The sequence below is a fragment of the Notamacropus eugenii genome, chromosome 5, assembly GCF_028372415.1.
Source record: "Notamacropus eugenii isolate mMacEug1 chromosome 5, mMacEug1.pri_v2, whole genome shotgun sequence".
Lineage (NCBI taxonomy): Eukaryota > Metazoa > Chordata > Mammalia > Diprotodontia > Macropodidae > Notamacropus > Notamacropus eugenii.
This window is the reverse complement of record NC_092876.1, coordinates 265,728,636-265,747,241: the sequence shown is the minus strand read 5'-3', so window position 1 is coordinate 265,747,241 and position 18,606 is coordinate 265,728,636. Positions and strand designations below refer to the sequence as shown.

General features: G+C 36.2%; 1 pseudogene; it reads left to right on the top strand.

Annotated features, from left to right (window-relative positions):
• The first annotated feature begins 5,324 nt into the window (after nucleotides 1–5,324).
• On the top strand, nucleotides 5,325–6,084 carry LOC140509144 (small ribosomal subunit protein eS6-like; annotated as a pseudogene).
• Nucleotides 6,085–18,606: the final 12,522 nt, after the last annotated feature.

The following is an 18,606-nucleotide window of genomic DNA, read 5'->3' as shown; positions in this document are numbered from 1 at the left end:
TTATATCAGCTCTCTCTCTGATGTTCTATTGGTGGTGGGCAGAGGCAAGATTTCTCTCCTTTCCTCTTCTCCTAAGTACATGAGAGTGAGAATGTGCTTGAATTATAGCTGCCATTAATGTTGAAGGTTTGGGGCCAGTGGAGGGAGGGTGGGTGGGAAGAAAGGGAAAGAAATCTCATATATCTTCCTTCTTAGAAATCTAAAGGAGAGGTTACAGAGTCCCAAAGGAAACTGGTCAAAAGATGGAAGGCTTTTTAAAAAAAATTATTATTCCTTTAATTAACTTACTGAGTAGGTAGTTCTTCCTGTCTCTATTACAGATCCTTTAGAAAGGGGCCACAGCACTATCCTAGCAGAAGGGGCCACAGTACATGCCCAGTTCCTTGGGAAATGCTCCAATTCAACTCTTCTCTCCCACCTCCAACCTCCATACTGCTAGGTAGAGTGATAGTGTGTGTGTGGGTATGTGTGTGTGTGTGTGTGTGTGTGTGTGTGTGTGTGTGTGTGTGTGTGAATTGTGATGTGGCTATTTTAGATAAGGGACTATTTTAGTGACTATTTAGATAAGGGACTATTTTAGTAAAGTCCTTCAGACTTTAGCATCTAATCTTTTGCATCTTCTTAAGTCGCTGTCCAGCGTGGCTTGAATTAGGCATTTTGTATGCTTTCCATCTTATGGAAAGCAAAGAACATGACTTTATAGGAAGAGAATTGGTGAGAAATTCTTTTCTTATATGAACCCCACCATTCTAAGGACACAACAGTTTCTTAGGTACAATCATGAAAGTTATAAAAAGAATTATGTAAATTTCTCAACACTTCTATGGAAACATAATGAGCAAACCCTCCCTTCCCCAACCCAACACACACAAAATCACTCTTTAGGCTATATATTACAAAATAATATTGGGTAGTCTAAAATCCTTAGTCCCATCAGAATATTTTATTAGTCTTTCTTTAACTATCAGTCCCAAAACAATGCCTCACACTAAATATTTTTCCCTCTTATCTAAGCCCTAACTACTGGAATCCAGGGCAAAGTTCACAGCTGAACTCTTCCCCCTGAGGCTAGAGTTGGAGCAGTGACTGAACTAGAAGACACCCTTGGTTGATCCACTTAAGAAAAGTACTATCTTTCCCCATGCTTTGACCTCATCAAGGTAATGATCAGATGAAGAGAAGGAAAAAAAAAGCTTTGATCACTTTAGATAATGGAAGCATATTGAGTTCACCTTTGATCAAATGGAAAGGAGAATTGTTAGGAGAGGGTTCAAAGTCAAAGAGGGGTTGAATGGTTTTAGGAAAATGACTCTAGAAAACATTAATATTTTAAGTTACTACTGTACCGAGAATGTTACCTAAACTGTGAACCCTTGCTAAATCTTGATTATTAATTTTGTCTATTGTTTGAGAATATTATAGATTGTAATTATGATAAAATTGCAATTATGTACAAATTTTAATAGAATAATTATAAAATGTATCATAAATAATACTCCAACACTGCTTGTGTTAGATTTTTTGAAGGCATGGGGTAACTCTGAATGCCTTTCTACCTCTCTAAGCAAGACTGTTTATAAATAATTTAATCTAAATTAAAAAATATTTCTGACAGGTTTTTTATCTAATATACATTGTTCAGAATTTTCCCTCACATTTCTAATAGAGAAAAATATTCTAGGTCATCCCACCTGGGGCGGCTAATCTTTGTTGATGGCAGGAGGGCCACAGCCACTCCCTAAGCCATATCCCTTTTCCTAGCTTCTTTTGTTATTTTCTTGGTGTCCCTACTCTCCCACCATGTTTAATACTGTGGCAAGGCTCTTACATGAGCAAGAATAGTTGATATTTACCTTTTCTGGCAGCCAATTTCCTTAATTTTGCCTTAGTAGACATCAATGTGTCAAGGATCTAGCATTTCATCAGTTTTGGAACTCTCTATCTATAACTTAGAATTTGGAGAGTTGCCTAATAAGACTTATTCCAGAATAAGATTATGAAAAAAAATCCCACCATAAAAGCATCATCGAGGCTTCTTTTTGAAGTTAAGTCTATTGTTAAGTATAGTTTCTATCACACTTGCTATAAGTACTCAAAGCATATTATACTTTAAATAGGGATCTGTGATATATTCCTTCTATGACTTGGATTATTCAGATGTTGAATATCTTACACTATGAGTTTTGGGTGCTGAGTCATAAGATTCTGTTTTCAAATTTCACTGTCAGATTCCATTCATCCAATGTTGAAGGTAAAGATTGTGTAATAATATCAGATTGCTCTAGTCACCAGATATTTGGGAATCTTTAGATAGAAAAATCGGATTGGGAACAAATTTTTAGGAAGACCATCTTAGTTGTTAAACTACTTTCATTAACTACTTTCAAGAGTATACTTGAAAAATGTGTTTCTTTAGGTAACAGGCCTCCAAAAGTGAATTCAAGTTGAAAGCTATCTTTCTTTGGATTATGGTGAATTTTGAAATATTCAGTCCCCAGCAAGCATATGCGTTTCCTTTGAACTCTTACAGGAGAACAGAAAGTGCCTTTTCTGAATGTGTCAAAGGCTAAAGTTACTCAGAGTAACTGCAGATTCAGCAAACTTCTGAAGGTCTTCCAGGCCTTGCTTTTATAGTCATTAATAAGTAAAATGTAAGGTTTTGAACTAAAGCATTTTCTGTAAGGAAGAAATGCTAATAATATATAGAATAAAGCAAAATGACCTTGTGTTATTTTTGCTTATGATGGAGACTAGTCAACATAACCTTGCTTCTCTTGTCTTGTCATCCTTGAAAATCATTTATTTGCTAACTTTAATTTCTTCTGTAACTATTTCTGAATTGCTTTTTTCCTTTTCTAATTGACAAAACCTACGCTAAGATAAAAAGAAATAGAATGGCTTGTGAAATTATTGTTCAAATTGTCAATTAAAAAATAAACCCAGTCTAAATATCATAGGATTTAGGGCTAGAGTGGATCTTAGCATTTAAACTAACTTCCTTATTTTACAGATGGAAAAAAGTGAGGTCTAGAGTGGTTAAGTGACTTATGCAAAATCACAGTTAGCAAAGAGCAGAAATGGATTTCAAAACTAGCTTCTCTAATTCCAAATCCAGGGTTCTTGCTATTAAACTCATATTTAATAATTTTTCCCCCACCCCCAGGAGTCCTCATTGTATAAGCTAAATACAGGTTATCTTCTCAGATGTGTCTGAAACTAATTCTTCAGTTATATTAATTGTATTGCAGAGTAATTATTTTTTAGTGTTGAGAGAAATCTTTCTAAGTTTAGAAATGCTATTATTATGAATGTTATCCAAATATTTAAAAGTATTGCTTGGACTGTAAAAAGGAAGGAGGAAAGGAAAATAAAAGAGGAAAAAAGAAAAGAAAAAAGAAAAGAAGGAAGGATGAAAGGAAGAAAGAAGAAAAGAAAAAATGGAGGAAGAAAAAAGTAGGAAGGAAGGCATGAAAGAAGGAAAAAAAAGAGAGAATGAAGGGAAGGAGGAAAGAATGTGGAAAGGGAAAAATCAATATACTTACCAGATACTTGTTCATCACTTGTGAGAGCTCTCTTCTTCATTAATGGATACTTCTTGTTTTTCCAAAAAATTTGTATCTGCAGAAAAGATGAAATTTTATTCTATTTTTGAGCTTAGTCAAATGTTTAAAATCCATGAACAAAGGGGTGAAATACTGTAATTGTCTCTTATACAACTTTTCCAGTGTGTGGCAGGAGCTTAAACTTCATCATAATTAAAGAGGAAAGGAGAGTATTTAGATGAAGGTTAAAAGATAGAATAGAAATGCTGTCCCTATAGAAGTCCCTCCAATAATTGAGCTCTTGAACCACAGGGGCAAGTCAATTCTTCACCCAGTGCTCTCCAAAAATCTTCCTATTGGCTTTAAACCCAAATGCCTTTAAAATGTCAAACTTGTACTTCTTCAAAAGGAAAAAAAAAAACTTCCAGAATATTAAATGGGCATAGTATAAGGGAAGTTTTTGACTCAGAAAAGATCAAATATTTTATTTCATCCAAAATGCTGTTCATTCGCACAAGGGGAAAGATGATGAAACAGCTGCTCAAGATGATAAAAGGGAGTGTGGTAGCTTTAGTTAATGATTGTCCAGTCAATTCTTTCATCTGCCCTTTTCCTTGCTTTTAAAAATGTTCCCTGTGCAGGCTTTCTTTTATCCTGATCTTTTTCAATTGTAAAATCTGATTATTATGGACCTGAAAATTGCAGTCCCCCTCTTCCCCCAACTAAGGTTTATGTTGAGAAAGAAAATCACTCATGGATTCTAAAAAGTAGCCATTGAGATCACAGTACTTAAAAAAAGATTATTTAATGTTGTACAAAGTTGTTTTCTGTTACATATAAAAAGTTAGAAGAAGAGGAATGAGGATGACTTGAAGAGACAGGCTTAGGAGGAAGGAATACAAGTCTCCAGGAAAAACAAAATTCAATTCTGACATGAACTAGAAAATAAAAGTCTTCCATGTTTTTGAATGAATTTAAGTAACAAGGGCTACACAAAGCTGGATTTTTTTCATGGAGCCTTATTGTTGTCTTTCCATTATTGGTGAAAGCAGTTTTTATCTCTCCTGATGGAGTTTGCCATACTATTTATTCTATACAATGGTGTCAGTGAACATAGAAGGAGAATAGGACAAAATCAAACTCATTTTCATGGTGTCTGCTTAGACCTTTAGTGGCAGATCATTAACATATATGTTCTATACTCTCTAACAATAATATACATATATGCACAATTAGACTTTTTTATGAGGATGACTATATATGATGTATACACACATATAGCATATGTACTATAGATGATATCATATAAAACATATGGTATAGTATATAACATCTATCCTATACATAGAATACATATGCAAATATATAATGTATAGTATACATAGTCTATCTGTGCTTGCCCTCGTGCCATTTAAAAGTCTTATTAGTGATTTGAACAAAGGCATAGGTGGAATGACATAAAGTTGGGATGGAAGGGGGATACCTAACAGTCTGGATGACAAAATTGAAACCCAAAAGATCTTGATATGCTGTAGCACTGGGGTTGAATCCAATCTGATTAAATTTCATAGGTATGAACTTAAAGTCTTATACTTAGGTACCAAAAAATCAATCACACAAGTACGAGAAGGGAGAGGAATGGTTAGATAAGCAATTCTGAAAATGACCTGGAAGTTTTAATGGACTACAAGCTCAGTATGAATTAGCGTGGTATCACACAAAAGCTAGTGTAATTTTGGGCTGCATTAAGAGGGCATGACTTTTTTCCCGTGGCAGGTCTGAAGCAGGCAGCTGTGCAAAGATGAAGCTCAACACCTCTTTCCTAGTCACTGGCTGTCAGAAACTCATTGAAGTTGATGAGAGAAAGCTATGGACCTTTTATGAGAAATGGATGGCCACTGAAGTTTCTGTTGATGCTCTGGATAATGAATGGAAGGGTTATGTGGTCCAAATCAGTGGTGGGAATGATAAAGTTTCTCCATGAAGTAGGGTGTTTTGGCTCATGGACGTGTGCCCCTACTGCTCGGTAAGGGCCATTCTTGCTATCGCCCTAGAAGAACTGGAGAAAGAAAATGTAAATCTGTTGGGGGCTGTATTGTTGGATGCCAACCTGAGTGTCCTCATCTTGGTTATCGTGAAGAAAGGTGAGAAAGATATACCAAGACTGACAGATATAACTGTGCCTCTTCACCTGGGGTCCCAAAGAGCTAGTACAATCCACAAAGTTTTCAGCTTGTCCAAAGAAGATGATATCCGGAAGTATGTTGTGAAAAAGCCCCTCAACAAGGAAAGTAGGAAACCTAGGACCAAGACTCCTAAAATTCAGCATCTGGTGACTCTCCATGTTTTGCAGCACAAACTTAGATGCATTGCTTTGAAGAAGCAACATTCCCAGAAAAATAAGGAAGAAGCAGTAGAATATGCTAAGCTTTTGGCCAAGAGAACGGAATCTAAAGAAAAGTGACAAGAACAGATTGCTAAGAGACGTCGTCTGTCTTCCAGGAGAGCCTCCACCTCGAAATCTGATTCTAGTCAAAAATAAAATTTCTAAAAATGTGTAAGAAATAAGTAACTTTTGTCAAGTGGGAAAAAAACCAGGGCATGGCTTCTGGGAATAAGGTCGTTATAATTTTATTGTCTCCTGCCAGACTTCATCTGGCATGGAAGTTTTGGAAGCCTTTTGTTTTTATACACAGTTATTTCAACTCTCTATGTTCTCCTACTCCAACTGAACTCTCCCTTGTGCCAAAGAAAAGAAAGTCAGCTAGAGCATTCAATACAGAGACCGTGTCTGACAGGATGTGCAATATTCTCTCAGATAGTCCACTGGCTCTTTTGTGAAGGAAGAATTTGCTTTCTTCAGGACCAATAGCAACTATAGTCTTATACCATCGAATCTGTATTGAGAAGGCCGTCTCCTTTCCTTGGGTGGCCCTCCAGACTTCTTGTCCATTTAGGACAGACTTCTTTGTTTGTCTTGCAGTTGCATCTGTTAACTTAGACTCACATATAATTAAGTAGAACTCCTATATCTGGAAGAAAAGATTATTATCTGGGAGAGGTTCTTCTTCCATAGAGAATGACATCAAACATGCTCTTGTCCATTGGAAAGTTTTAAAAAAATGTGAAATTTCGACACCTCCAGTCTGCATTTCATTGTTGAAGTTTCTTCCTTCACTATTCATCTTAGATGTTTCCTTGTCTATTCCTTCTAATTAGTTTTAGGATAGCTATAGCTGTTGGGGTCACTGGTTTGACTCCTCCTGACCAACAATTCACAGACTTGACACTCCTTGATTTCTTTAGTTTCTCAGCAGAAACATGTCTTAATGATTATTCTTAGCTGTGCACCTCCAGGGTACATCCAAACATCAGGTCAAATTCCTTGACCCATGATTTCTCTAGTCTAAATGTCTCCTGATATTGTAGGCAATACTTTCCTTATATTTTTATTCCAATTTTCTATCTACCTACTACTTACTGATTAAAACTTTTTTTCGTCTTACGAAGGGAATCTTATCTCTCCTTTACTTCTCTCCTGGCATTTTTTCCAGGCAGGCTTAGTCGGGTCAAATCTAGCAAGCCCAGTCCAGGCAGAGAAGAGAGACCAGAGGCCAGGGGAAGAATACAAAATGATCTTCAAGACTCAAACTGTAAAACAAAGGTGTTGAGTCCTTTGGAGAAGTGAAGGTGTTCCAAGGATCTAGAAAAATAGCCAGTTTTAGACTATGGTTTGAGTGCATATTGTCCAGCTAATGGATACAGTTGAACCTATATACTTTCAAATTTTCCATCAGTCTTTTTTTATCTCTTTCTCTATCATTAGTCAATAAACATTTATTAAGTACTATCTGCCATGCCCTGTGCTAAGCACAATAAAGGCAAAAGCAAAATATATCTGGTCAAGAGCTACAGAATGAACTTTGCTCAGATTTGATTAGGTCACAAGGTTATAGATTTAGAGCTCGAGGAGACCTTAGAAGCCATTGAGCCTGACACCCTCATTTTATAGATGAGGAAACTAAGGCTCAGAGAAATTAAATAATTTACTCAAGCTCAGGTAGGACTTGAACTAAGGTCTCCTTGCCTCAAACCCAATTCAAACTCTATTCAACATACCTCCCAAAAGAATTGCATTTGGAAAGCTTCCCAGTGCTATCAAAGATTCATGAGATGTTTGCTTCCAGAACTTGCTAATTCCAATATTCTCTTATTGATCTTAAAGACAAGAATCACAAAATTAAAATTTATTTTCAGTGTTCTACAATCGCTACCATATAACTCCAATGCCTTTCTGCTTCTTTTTGTTACTTGATCTTTGAGTCTTTTACTTTTCTACTGGGGAGTGATAGTGGTGGTGGCAACATTTCATCATTGTTAGTTTTTGAATTGGACAGAGTTCTTTAGTCTTTTAAAGTTGTTTTTCTTTACGATGTCATTATTTTTACACAGTTTTTTTCTCCTGGTTCTGCTTATTTCATTTTGGGTAAGTTCATACCACTCAGGATTTAATGAAATGGATTTTAAAATTATCTTTGATCTTTTACACAGGTCAGTTTTTAAAATATTCATTATATTAATTAGCTTACATTTTGTTCCAAAATTTTTTCTTTTCTTTTTAATTTATTTTATTTTCAATTCATGGAACAAAACAAGCATTTCCATAGCACAGTACAATAAAAAAAGGTGAATGAACATGAAACTTCAAACCTTCCATGTACTACTTGGTTGTTACCTCCAAATATACAACAAAATTATTATGTAAATTTCTTTTTTTCGCCTCTATTTTTCCTCCCCTTACCTCTACTGCTCTAGAGATGGCTACCATTAGACACAAAGAGGTATATATATATATATATATATATATATATGTATATATATATATATATGTAAAATTATCCTATACATACTTCTACTTATCATTTCTTTCTCTGGATGTGGATAGCATCTTTCTTCACATGTCTTTAATTTTTAATTTGTGTATTTATAATAATGAAAATAACTTAGTCACTCAAAGTCATTCTTAAACCAATTCTTAAACCATTCTTAAACCAATATTTCTATGACTATATGCAATGTTCTCTTGGCTCTGCTCACTTCACTTTTTATCACTTCATACAAGTCTTTCCATGCATTTCTAAGATCATTGAGCTCATCATTTCTTAACATTGCAGTATTCCATCATTATCATATACCACAACTTGTTCAGCCATTCCTCAGTTGATAGGGATTCCTGTAATTTCCAGTTCTTTGTCACCAAACAAAGAGCTGTTTTAAACATCCCAGTCACACTCAAAGGTATAATTTACTATTTGTGAATTTCCCTCCATCTTATTTTTTACTCACTATTTTCTTTCTCAGCCTCTCTTTTTACCCTATCCCTATTACCTTATCTTCTCCCCCAACCCTTCCACCACTGCTTCACCCACCCCTGCAAGAATACCCCTATGCTTTCTTCCCAACCCCCATATCAATCCCCTCACTCCTCCAAAGGTTCCCCCCTACTCTTGCCCCACCATCCTAAATCCCAATCCATAGTCCCCTCTAAAAGTCTCTCCACCACTCTGTCCCCCAGTTTTCTCACTTATTTGCAAGTTCAGAAGACTTCTTCACCTCTCCAGACGTATGCGTTTCTTCTTCAGCCCAGATGGGAGTGAAGTTTCAGCATTACCAGCTCTCCACCCCAACCTGCTTTCTCTGTATTTGTTCTTCCTTTCGTGCCCCATTTTATGAGATAACAGTTCTTTTTTGCCTTTTCCTACCCAATTTTGTTTTTCATTTAGCATCGCCCAATCATATACAATTCACCCCCAATTTTTCTTTCAAACTACCTTAGTAATGATGACAGTTTTAAAAATAATGACATTTTCACATATAACAAGTAAACAGTTTGACCTTAATGAGTACTTTATAACTAGTCTTTCATATTTTCCTTATATTTCTTCTGGATCTCTTATATTGAATTTTCCATTGAATTCTGGTCTTTTTGTAACAAATACCTGAAAGTCTTTCAGTTCATCAAATATCCATTTTTTTTCCTTCTCAGGATTATACTCAACTTTGCTTGGTAAGTTATTATTGCATGCAACCCCAGCTCCTTTGGTCTTCAAAATACAATGTTCCAAGACCTATGGTCTTTTAGTATAGAAGCTGAATTTTTTGTAAAATTCTGGCTGTATTTCTATACTATTTAAATTGTGGTTTTTTTTTTTGTTGTTATTGCTTGCAATATTTTCTCCTTAGCCTGGGAGTTTTGAAATTTAGCTATGACATTCATGTAAGTTTTCATCCTATGATCTCTTTCAGGTAGTGAACAGTAGATTTTTTCCATTTCTACTTTACCTTCTTATAGAACTTCAGGTCAATTTTCCTTAATAATTTCTTATAACACTATATTCAAATTCTTTTTTGATCATAGCTTTCAGGTAGTTCCACAATTCTTATATTATTTCTCCTTAATTTGTTCTACAGATAGCTGTTTCTCTAATGAGATGTTTCAGATTCTCTTCTATTTTTTCTGGTTTTGTTATTTCTTAATGTCTTGTCATTCGATTTCTCTCGCCCAATTCTAGTTTTCAAGGAGATTTTTTTACTTAAGATTTTGTACTTCTATTCCCAATTGGTTAATTTTCTTTTCATATTTTTCTTGGATTGCCTCCCTCCCCCCCCAATTTTTCCTCAATCTCTCTTGACTTTTGAATTCCTTTTTAAGTTCCTCTAAGAGCTCTTTTTGGGCTTTGATGTTGCTCTTTGGGGTAGGAGTGGCTTTTCTTTAACCTTACTATCTCCTTCTGAATATGAACTCAGATTCAGAGGTTCCCAAGGTGGGCAATATCACCCCCTAGGGGGTGCTGGAATGATGGGGGAGGTGGTAGTAGCTTTGGGTGCAATTAGGGTTGTTGAATAAAAATAAGGGGATGGTGGAAGCATAAGCAATGAAGAGAAATTAAGAATAATTTGAAAAACCATTTGTACTTGTTATTGTGTCAAGTGACAGAATTAAAATCATACTGATTACTTTCTTTTCCAAATAAACACACAAAATGCAAGTTATAACCTATATAGTGGTCAAGTTTGCTGACAGGTCTTAACAAGCAAATGTTGGTAAGTGAACATGTTGCACATTGCTGAGAAGTCCAGCAGGAATATAATGTGTGTGTAATGACTTGTTTACAATATGATACCATACAGGTACTTGCTGTAATATTGTCTCATCAAAATTTCAATGCTGGAAAAACCCCATAAATTTATAATAAATTATTAAATTTAAGGTGCATCATTTTAAAAAAATTCTGTTTTTTGAAACGATGCAAATTTCAAAGAATCTGTTAAAGGGTTAAAAAAAGATTTCCAGGGGTGTTGTGTAATTGTTTTTGAAAAGGGGGTGGTAGAACAAATAAATCTGGGAACCTTTGTTTTACACCAAAATAACTATGTTTGGGTTTTTTTTCCTTTGCTTACTCATTTTTATTTTGTTTTATTTTATTTTTAACAGCTTTTAATATAATCAAGTTTTAGTCCAGAGTTGTGGGTACTGTTGCCCTAGGTCTCAGATACTCCTTACTGTTTTTTCTGAATTCTGTCTGGTGGTTCAACCACAGGGACTCCTCTCCTCCCCTAAGTCACACTTAGGACCCCCAACTACACTGTCCTGAAAATATTCTTGTTCCCTTCTGTACTGCACTCACTAAGCATGTGCTTGCTCCTTCTCACCTGTAACCATAGCCTGGGATCATGGCTGTCATAGTTTTTTTCTTGTTCTGTGGAGACATTGATTTCTTTTTTTTTTTCTATTTTAGTTCTCAGGGAGTCTACTATTTGGATGAGCTTTACCATTTTCTCTTCTAGGCTACGTATTCTCCTACCAGTTCTTTCCTTTATGGCTTCTATTTCCTTTGAGTCTTTGATTGCATTTGTCACATATTTATTCTCCTCTTTTTGTGGGAGAGGTGGGGACAGATTTCTAGATTTGCAAGATAAATTTGGATACGGGTCAGAGTTGTATTTAGTTTACTCACTGCTATCTCATTTTTAGTTCCATAACTGGACTTTGTGGTAGGACTAGATTCCCCTCCTTTATGCACTCTTGGATAGGCTGACAAACTTTGATTAGTCTTGTTCTGGATCACCAATATTACTGTACTGACCTTCTCCTGGTGTTAGGCTCTCTTGGATCTTTAAGTTCCATAGCAATTGATCTTGTGGGTCCTCTGTGGAGTCGCAAAATAGGAGGTTCTGTCAGGGACCTCAGAGTCTGATATTGTTCTGGTCCAAGCCCTGCTCACACTAGTTGCTACCATCCTTGCTTTTGCAGCTGCTGTTCTCTGGTACTTTCAAGAACCCTGATATGGCTCTTGGATAACTGCCCTAGAGTTTTCTCATTTGAGGCTCTCTACTCTTGCTGTCTCCAAACTAAGAGCTCTGGGTGGGGACATGTATTTCTGGCCCTTCTCTGGTTCTACTGGGAGACTGTAAGCTTGCTTACTTGTGCTTGGGCTGGTTGTATTGATAGCTCCCTTTTCCATTCCCTGACTTGGCTGCCTTTTTGTAAATTCCTGGGGTGGAAAAAGTCACTCACTATAGTTTTTCATTTAATTTCTTGACTATTATCTGATCTAGTACAAATTTCAATTTTTTGCTGGAGTAGGTTTGGGAGAGATGTCTGTTCAGGCAGACATCTTGGCTTAAATCCACATGAGATTGGAGAAACAGGATTATAAGATATCAAGAAAAGGTTGTTTTCTTAGGTGTTAGTGACATGTAAGATGTAGATACACAGGGAATTCACCAACCAAATTAGATTTTTAAAAGATATGTATAGATGACTGTGTATATATATTTTCCATGACTTCATATATATGATGGACATCTTATTTCTTGTCCTCTCAATGTGTTAGGGAGGGGATTAAGAGAGGGAGAGAATTTGGAACTAAAAATGAAAATAAAATAATAAGAAAGAAGATATGTATAGAAAATAAAAGCAAAAGCAGGTAACAAAGGAGGAATATGAGTATGTCTTGGTTTAGTAAAAGTAATGTCGGGTATACCAGGACTTAGAATGAATTGAAGATGGTAAGTGATGAGAAGGCTGAGAGAGGGTGGACAATGTCAAATGACAACAGAGAGGAATCAGAACTGCCCAAATTTTATTTTGCTTCTATTTTCTTTGCCAAGGAAAAAAACCTTTGTACTGAAAGGAATAAAACTGAGTTGACACTAAGTAAGTAAGTACTTAGTATAGCATATTAGGACGTAGGTAGGAACAGGAGGGTCAGTCCAGGAAACAGCAAGCCTGTCAGTTTATTGAGTGAGGAAGAGATTGGCAGATGGACCTGACATTAACTCAAGCAGAGAAGAGAGAGTGGTCTGGTATTGTAGGTCCAGGCAGGCAAGAAATCAAATTCAGGAAAAGTAACCCAAGCAGAAAGGAGAGAAGTACTGTATTTCTAGGTAGGAAAGAGATTCAGAATTCTGACAGATGTAGCAATGTGAATAGGAAAGTAGGTTTAGTGTATGAGAAACAAAAGATCAGGGACCAAAGACAAACTGATGGGCAATATGGGGTCAGGAACCAAGTCCAGAGACTATATAAGGAGATCAGGCTTAGAGTATTAGGAGCCAGAATTGAGACTGATACTCAACCAAAGGCCTTACTAAGCTTGATACTTTACTAAATATATATATATGTACATATATAACATATATAGTATATATATATGTATGTATGTATTTATATATGTATGTATGCACATGTGCATACATATATATGTATGTATGTATATACATATATATCACTGCATGTTAAATTTAATTTTTTCAATGAGCAAAAATAAATTTTCTTACTCCCTCTCAATATTGGATTAAAGAAAAGAAAAAGAAAACCCTTGTAACAAATACATATAGTCAAGCAAAACAAATTCTTGCATTGACCATGCCCCAAAATCCGATGTCTCCATCTATACCATGAGTCCATCATCACTCTATTAGGAGATAGGTAGTATGGCTTCATCTTTGGCTCTCTTGGAATCATGCTTCATTATATTGATCATAGTTCTTAAATCTTTCAAAATTGTTTGTTTTTATGGTATTTAGTTATATAAATTGTTCCGTTTCTGCTCACTTTCCTCTGCATCAGTTCAAACAAGTCTTCCCAAGTTTCACTGAAACTTTCCTTTTCATCATTTCCTATGGCATAATGATATTCCATTATATTCATTTACTATAATTGGTTCAGTTATTCCTCAGTTGATGAACAAACTCTTACTTTCAAGTTCTTTGCTATTACAGATAATTTTATGTACATGTGTCCTTGTCCTCTTTAGGTTATAGGCCTAGTTATGGTTATTGCTGGGTCAGAGTGTACACAGTTTAATAACTTTGGGGGCAGAGCTCCAAACTGCTTTCCAGAATGACTGGACCAATTCGTAGCTCTACCACCAGTTCTTCAGTGTGTCTAATTTTCCCTTCAACATGTATCACTTTCCTTTTTTGGTTAACTTTGTCAATCTGATGGGTGTGAGGTGGAGCCACAAAGTGCCTTTAATTTATATTCTTTAATTATTAGTGTAGCAATTAAGTTTTGCATATCATTTTCCTCTCCATAACTCTATATGAAGTATAAGACTGTGTATTTTGACAGATGGAGGCCCTGAGGCCTATGGAAACATAGTGAGTAGGTGTGAGACAGGATTTGAATTTGGGTTCCCTGACTCTGGGGCCATTATACCAGGCTATTTCTATCTCTTCTTCCCAGGGCCAGAATTGGTCTCAGACCAATTGGTTGTACCTGTGCCAGAAGGTATAAGCAAGCAGACACACTTGTCTAAGAGTGAGGGCATAAGGTCAGGACATTCCTGACCCTAATGTTCCATATAATTAAACTGCTGTATTAGGAAGAGTGGTTTTTAAATCATGGGGCCCATACATGTTGAAATACTATGCACTGGATTTTACTGGGAAGGATATAATTTTAAAATTTGACCCAAGTGTACCCTTTTTCCTCTTGAGCTGACTCTCTTTTCTTTCTGTCTTTTTTTTTTTTTTTTGGTTGCTGCCTATTTCTGAGTATCCTTTTTTCAAGTGCCCACCTTGGAAAAATGAACTGAGACCCAATGACAGTATTTGACCTTTTCACAGAAACAGAAATCAGCTGCAAGGGTGAACCACGAACATGTAAAGAGTATTGAAGTTAATAATATGTTACATTTTATAGCACTTTATAGTTACAAAGGCAGTGTTACTTATTCATTTGATCCTCAAAACAACCCTGTGAATGAAAGTGTGCCCTCTTCCTGTTGTCATGCCTATTGTAGGCAAATATTATTAGCTTTTGTAGATGAGAAAATAAAGTTCAGAGAGGTTATGACTTGCCCAAGATCAGACAGCTAAAATGTTACAAAGGCAAGAACTTGAGGCCAGGTCAAGTCCAGTGCTTATTCTCTAACTTCATGGTGTCTTTCAACAAAGAACTTGAGAAACTGTAAAAAGAGATTATTAGTTTATTTTGTGAAAGGAAAGAATTTTTTCAACTATATTGGCATTTCTTTAAGTAGAATGTGAGCTCTTTGAAAGTGAGGATCCTATAATTTTTTTGTTTACCTCTTATTGACTTTTATATAGGACACATGTATCAGTACATGTGACTGATTTTTACAGAGACCAAAACAAAAAAAATAGACATGAATGACAAGGAAAGAGATTTGACTAGGCTTCAGGAGTTAGTAAAACAAATGTGGTAGGGAGAAAGGAGGAATAAGAACTAAAAAATAGCTGTTAGTGAAACTCCTTTTCCTTAATGTGACTGAAGTACATCATCTATTGGGGCCTTCCCTGAGTCTGGAAAAAGGTGAGAAAGATCTAGACATTATATGGGAAATAAGCGAGCTTGTTTGTTTGGACGGGGGAGGTGACCCAGGAATAGATGAGAGAGGGTGGGCAGGTAGAATAGGATGCGGTGGGTAGCTTTTTGGGCAATTAAGATGAGCAAGGATGTAAACTGATTGGCGGGTGACCTGACTACCAAGGCAGAGTGGGTGATAGGTAGAAAAACTATGAGAAGTGCCAGGCCATATTTTTCCTGATACTCTGAAACTTGGCTATTTATAATTTTTATAGGGAAGAATGAGCCCCTTTGAAGTGGTAACTCTAAAGCCCTACTCTTGGGTAACCTCAGCTCTCTAAAACTCAGTTCTTTGACCCACACAGGGCACATCTGTCCAACCCTGCTGAGTCTTGACTCTACAAATTGAATGGTTTTAATCTAAAGTGTGCAATTAGCAGGTAATCTGTGAGACAGTACTTCTTTTGAGAAGAATTTTCTAATTATTTCCGGTTACCAGAGATAGAATTTTTAGTTCAATAGTCACAGAAGGTGAGTATGTGTGGGTGCTTAAGAAATTTATTTGATAGTTAGTAATGGAAGAATCACAGTCAAATCATAATCACAATCAAAATTAAAGCTTTGACAGAATGCTAAAATTTGCCTCATTGAAATTATGAAACAGGAATTTTAGGGCTAAGTGAACTAATTTCATTCTACTTTGAGAACAATTTAAAAAATGCTTTAGCAGAAACATTAAACATCAATACAGTCATAGTTGTTTAGTAAATATTTACATGTAAATTAATTTTAGTGCATAAAACGCAGAGCATTAAGATCGCATTTCTTGTTTTTCTTCCTCTAAGTTAGAAAAGATTTCTTAAAATTTTTTTTATTTTTTATTTTTTGGGGGCTAATTATGTGGGAAATTACTTTAATCCCTTGCTTAGTTCCGATGAAGAGACCTGGCTAGGGTATGTTTTTCTCTTTGTATTTGAAGCACAAAGCGACACTTTGCAAATCTTTTCAAAATTATTTTAATTAAAATTGTTTTCTTTTACATTTTTTTATATTTGTGGGAAACAAAGGAAGGCGGTCTGTTTCCACAGTTAAAACTCCTCCCAGCTTTAAGTGATAGCGGTTAATCAGTGTTCATGGTCAGGTAAAAGGTCAGAAACTTGTGCGCAGGCTTGATGAGCTATTTGAGGAAAAGCCTATCAGAGTGGAGACCATGAAGTCACATGGTCAATAGATGGTATGGCTGGAAGTGCAAATTCGGAACAGCATGAAAGGGCTTTCATTGGTCTGAACCAATTGTAGTCTTCCCGTGGCCTTTCTTGGAAGCTACCCATTCGTTCAGGAGGAATGAACGTAAAGATTAATGAAAACTTTCCTGATTTCACAACAAGTATTGTTTTTTGTTTAAGGTGAACACTTCTCCCATAGTAGGGAATGTGCCCTCTTCTTGTAAGGATGGAAATTAAAGATTCTTCTCTCACTCTGGACTTCAGTTTTACTATCAGGCTGGGTGTGAGCCTTCCTCTACATGGGGAGGGGACTCAAGGGGGGGCCCTATTTGTGACACTATAAATTCAGCAATCCACCTAGGCCATTTGCTGTAGCAAGGAGTTTGAAACAAAATAGGTGTCCATCAGTCAGAAAACATAGTGAAAGTAGGTAATCAAAAGGGAAAATTCAGTTGGGGGAGCAAGAAGTATGGAGATCTAGTTTGTGCAGTAGTTTTCCTATTTTTTGGAGCAAATAGAATTTGCCTTCCTCCTGTCACTCTCGCCTATTAGAGAAGATCTGGAAGTGTCACATTTGCCTCAGCAGCTACAAGAAGGCTTTCTTCCCCAAAGTTTCTGGAAAACAGCTCTTCCTGGGGGCTATTTGCTGACAGAAATTGCTTGAGTGGAACTGTACCCCCACACAAAATGCCAGTTGTTTGAAGCTTAGGAAGGACTCGGCTTAAACAGGTACCCTGACTAGCTGCCAAGGCATTACCTTTGATCTTGTGTTTCTTTTGCAAAATTTTGATGAGATCTCAGCCCACTGTCCCTGTAACTAAAAGCAATTTTCATATTTTATATTTAATCCTGTCAAGGCATTCAGCCAGGTGGCAAATTAATGCCTCTGGTGGGTTTAAAAAAAACACAACAAAAAACATGCCAACCATGTTATTTTGTTCAGGAAAGTCAGAAGTTTTTCTTCAGAAGCTGCATTGATACAGCTGAGCTTAATAGCCACACAGCCTTATAACTCGTGAAAAAGTATATTGGAGTGTGGTCTGATGTACTAGTTTCCTAAATATTTTTGATTAAGGACCCTTAACTTTTCACTGAATTATGAAGACTTCGTTCTGTTTTTTAGTATCTGTTTCCCTATGGTAGCAAGACTGAAGTAATGGCTTGGTGGAGGATAAGTTCATGGACTTTAATCATACTTGGGCTATTTGCCAAGTCATGACGGATGGCACAATACCTGGAAAGAAGACTATGACTTCAATAGCATATCCTTAAAAACCTCAAAAGTATGGTATGGACTAATTGAAGAACACATATAAGATTATAGACTTAAAGTTAGAAAAGATCGTAGAGATGATCTAGTCCGTCCTGCTCATTTTAGAGGTGAGGAAACTCAGGATACTAGAGATTAAGAGACTTGTCTAGAATTAGACAGGTGGTAAAGTAAGAGTCAGCACGTGAAAACTATCCTCTGTATCCAGTGCCCTTTTCTCTAGACACCATTTAAAAATATCCTTCCTACTTACCTGTTCTCACTATTCCAATTTCTTGAATGACATAAAAACATAAGCTATTTGAATGACTTAAACATGATCAGGTGTGAAGTGGGTGGGAATTCATAGCTTTTGAGTATTAGAGCAGGGTCTTCCAGTCACTAGTTGCAGCCACAGTCATAGTTGTGAAAGGAAGGAACTCTTAAATCTTGAATGTATACATAACTTTTGAGTAATTGAATGAAAGCCTTGACTATGTAAGCATCTTCTGGCCAAGGTCATTGTCTCTGGGATTAATTTTCCAGGCTTGCTTCTATAAAGGCTGTTGACTGTCAGGGCTTAGTGAAAAGCCCATCTATTTAGTCAGACGTTTGGCTGATGGATGGGGAAGGATTGACAGTGCTTAGAGGGTAGACTTTAGTATCTAGGAGGAAATGATTTAAGTTTTCTTTGACTGGGCAAATATGAGGGCTCTATCTAAACATGTAAAATGAAGAGGCTACTATCTT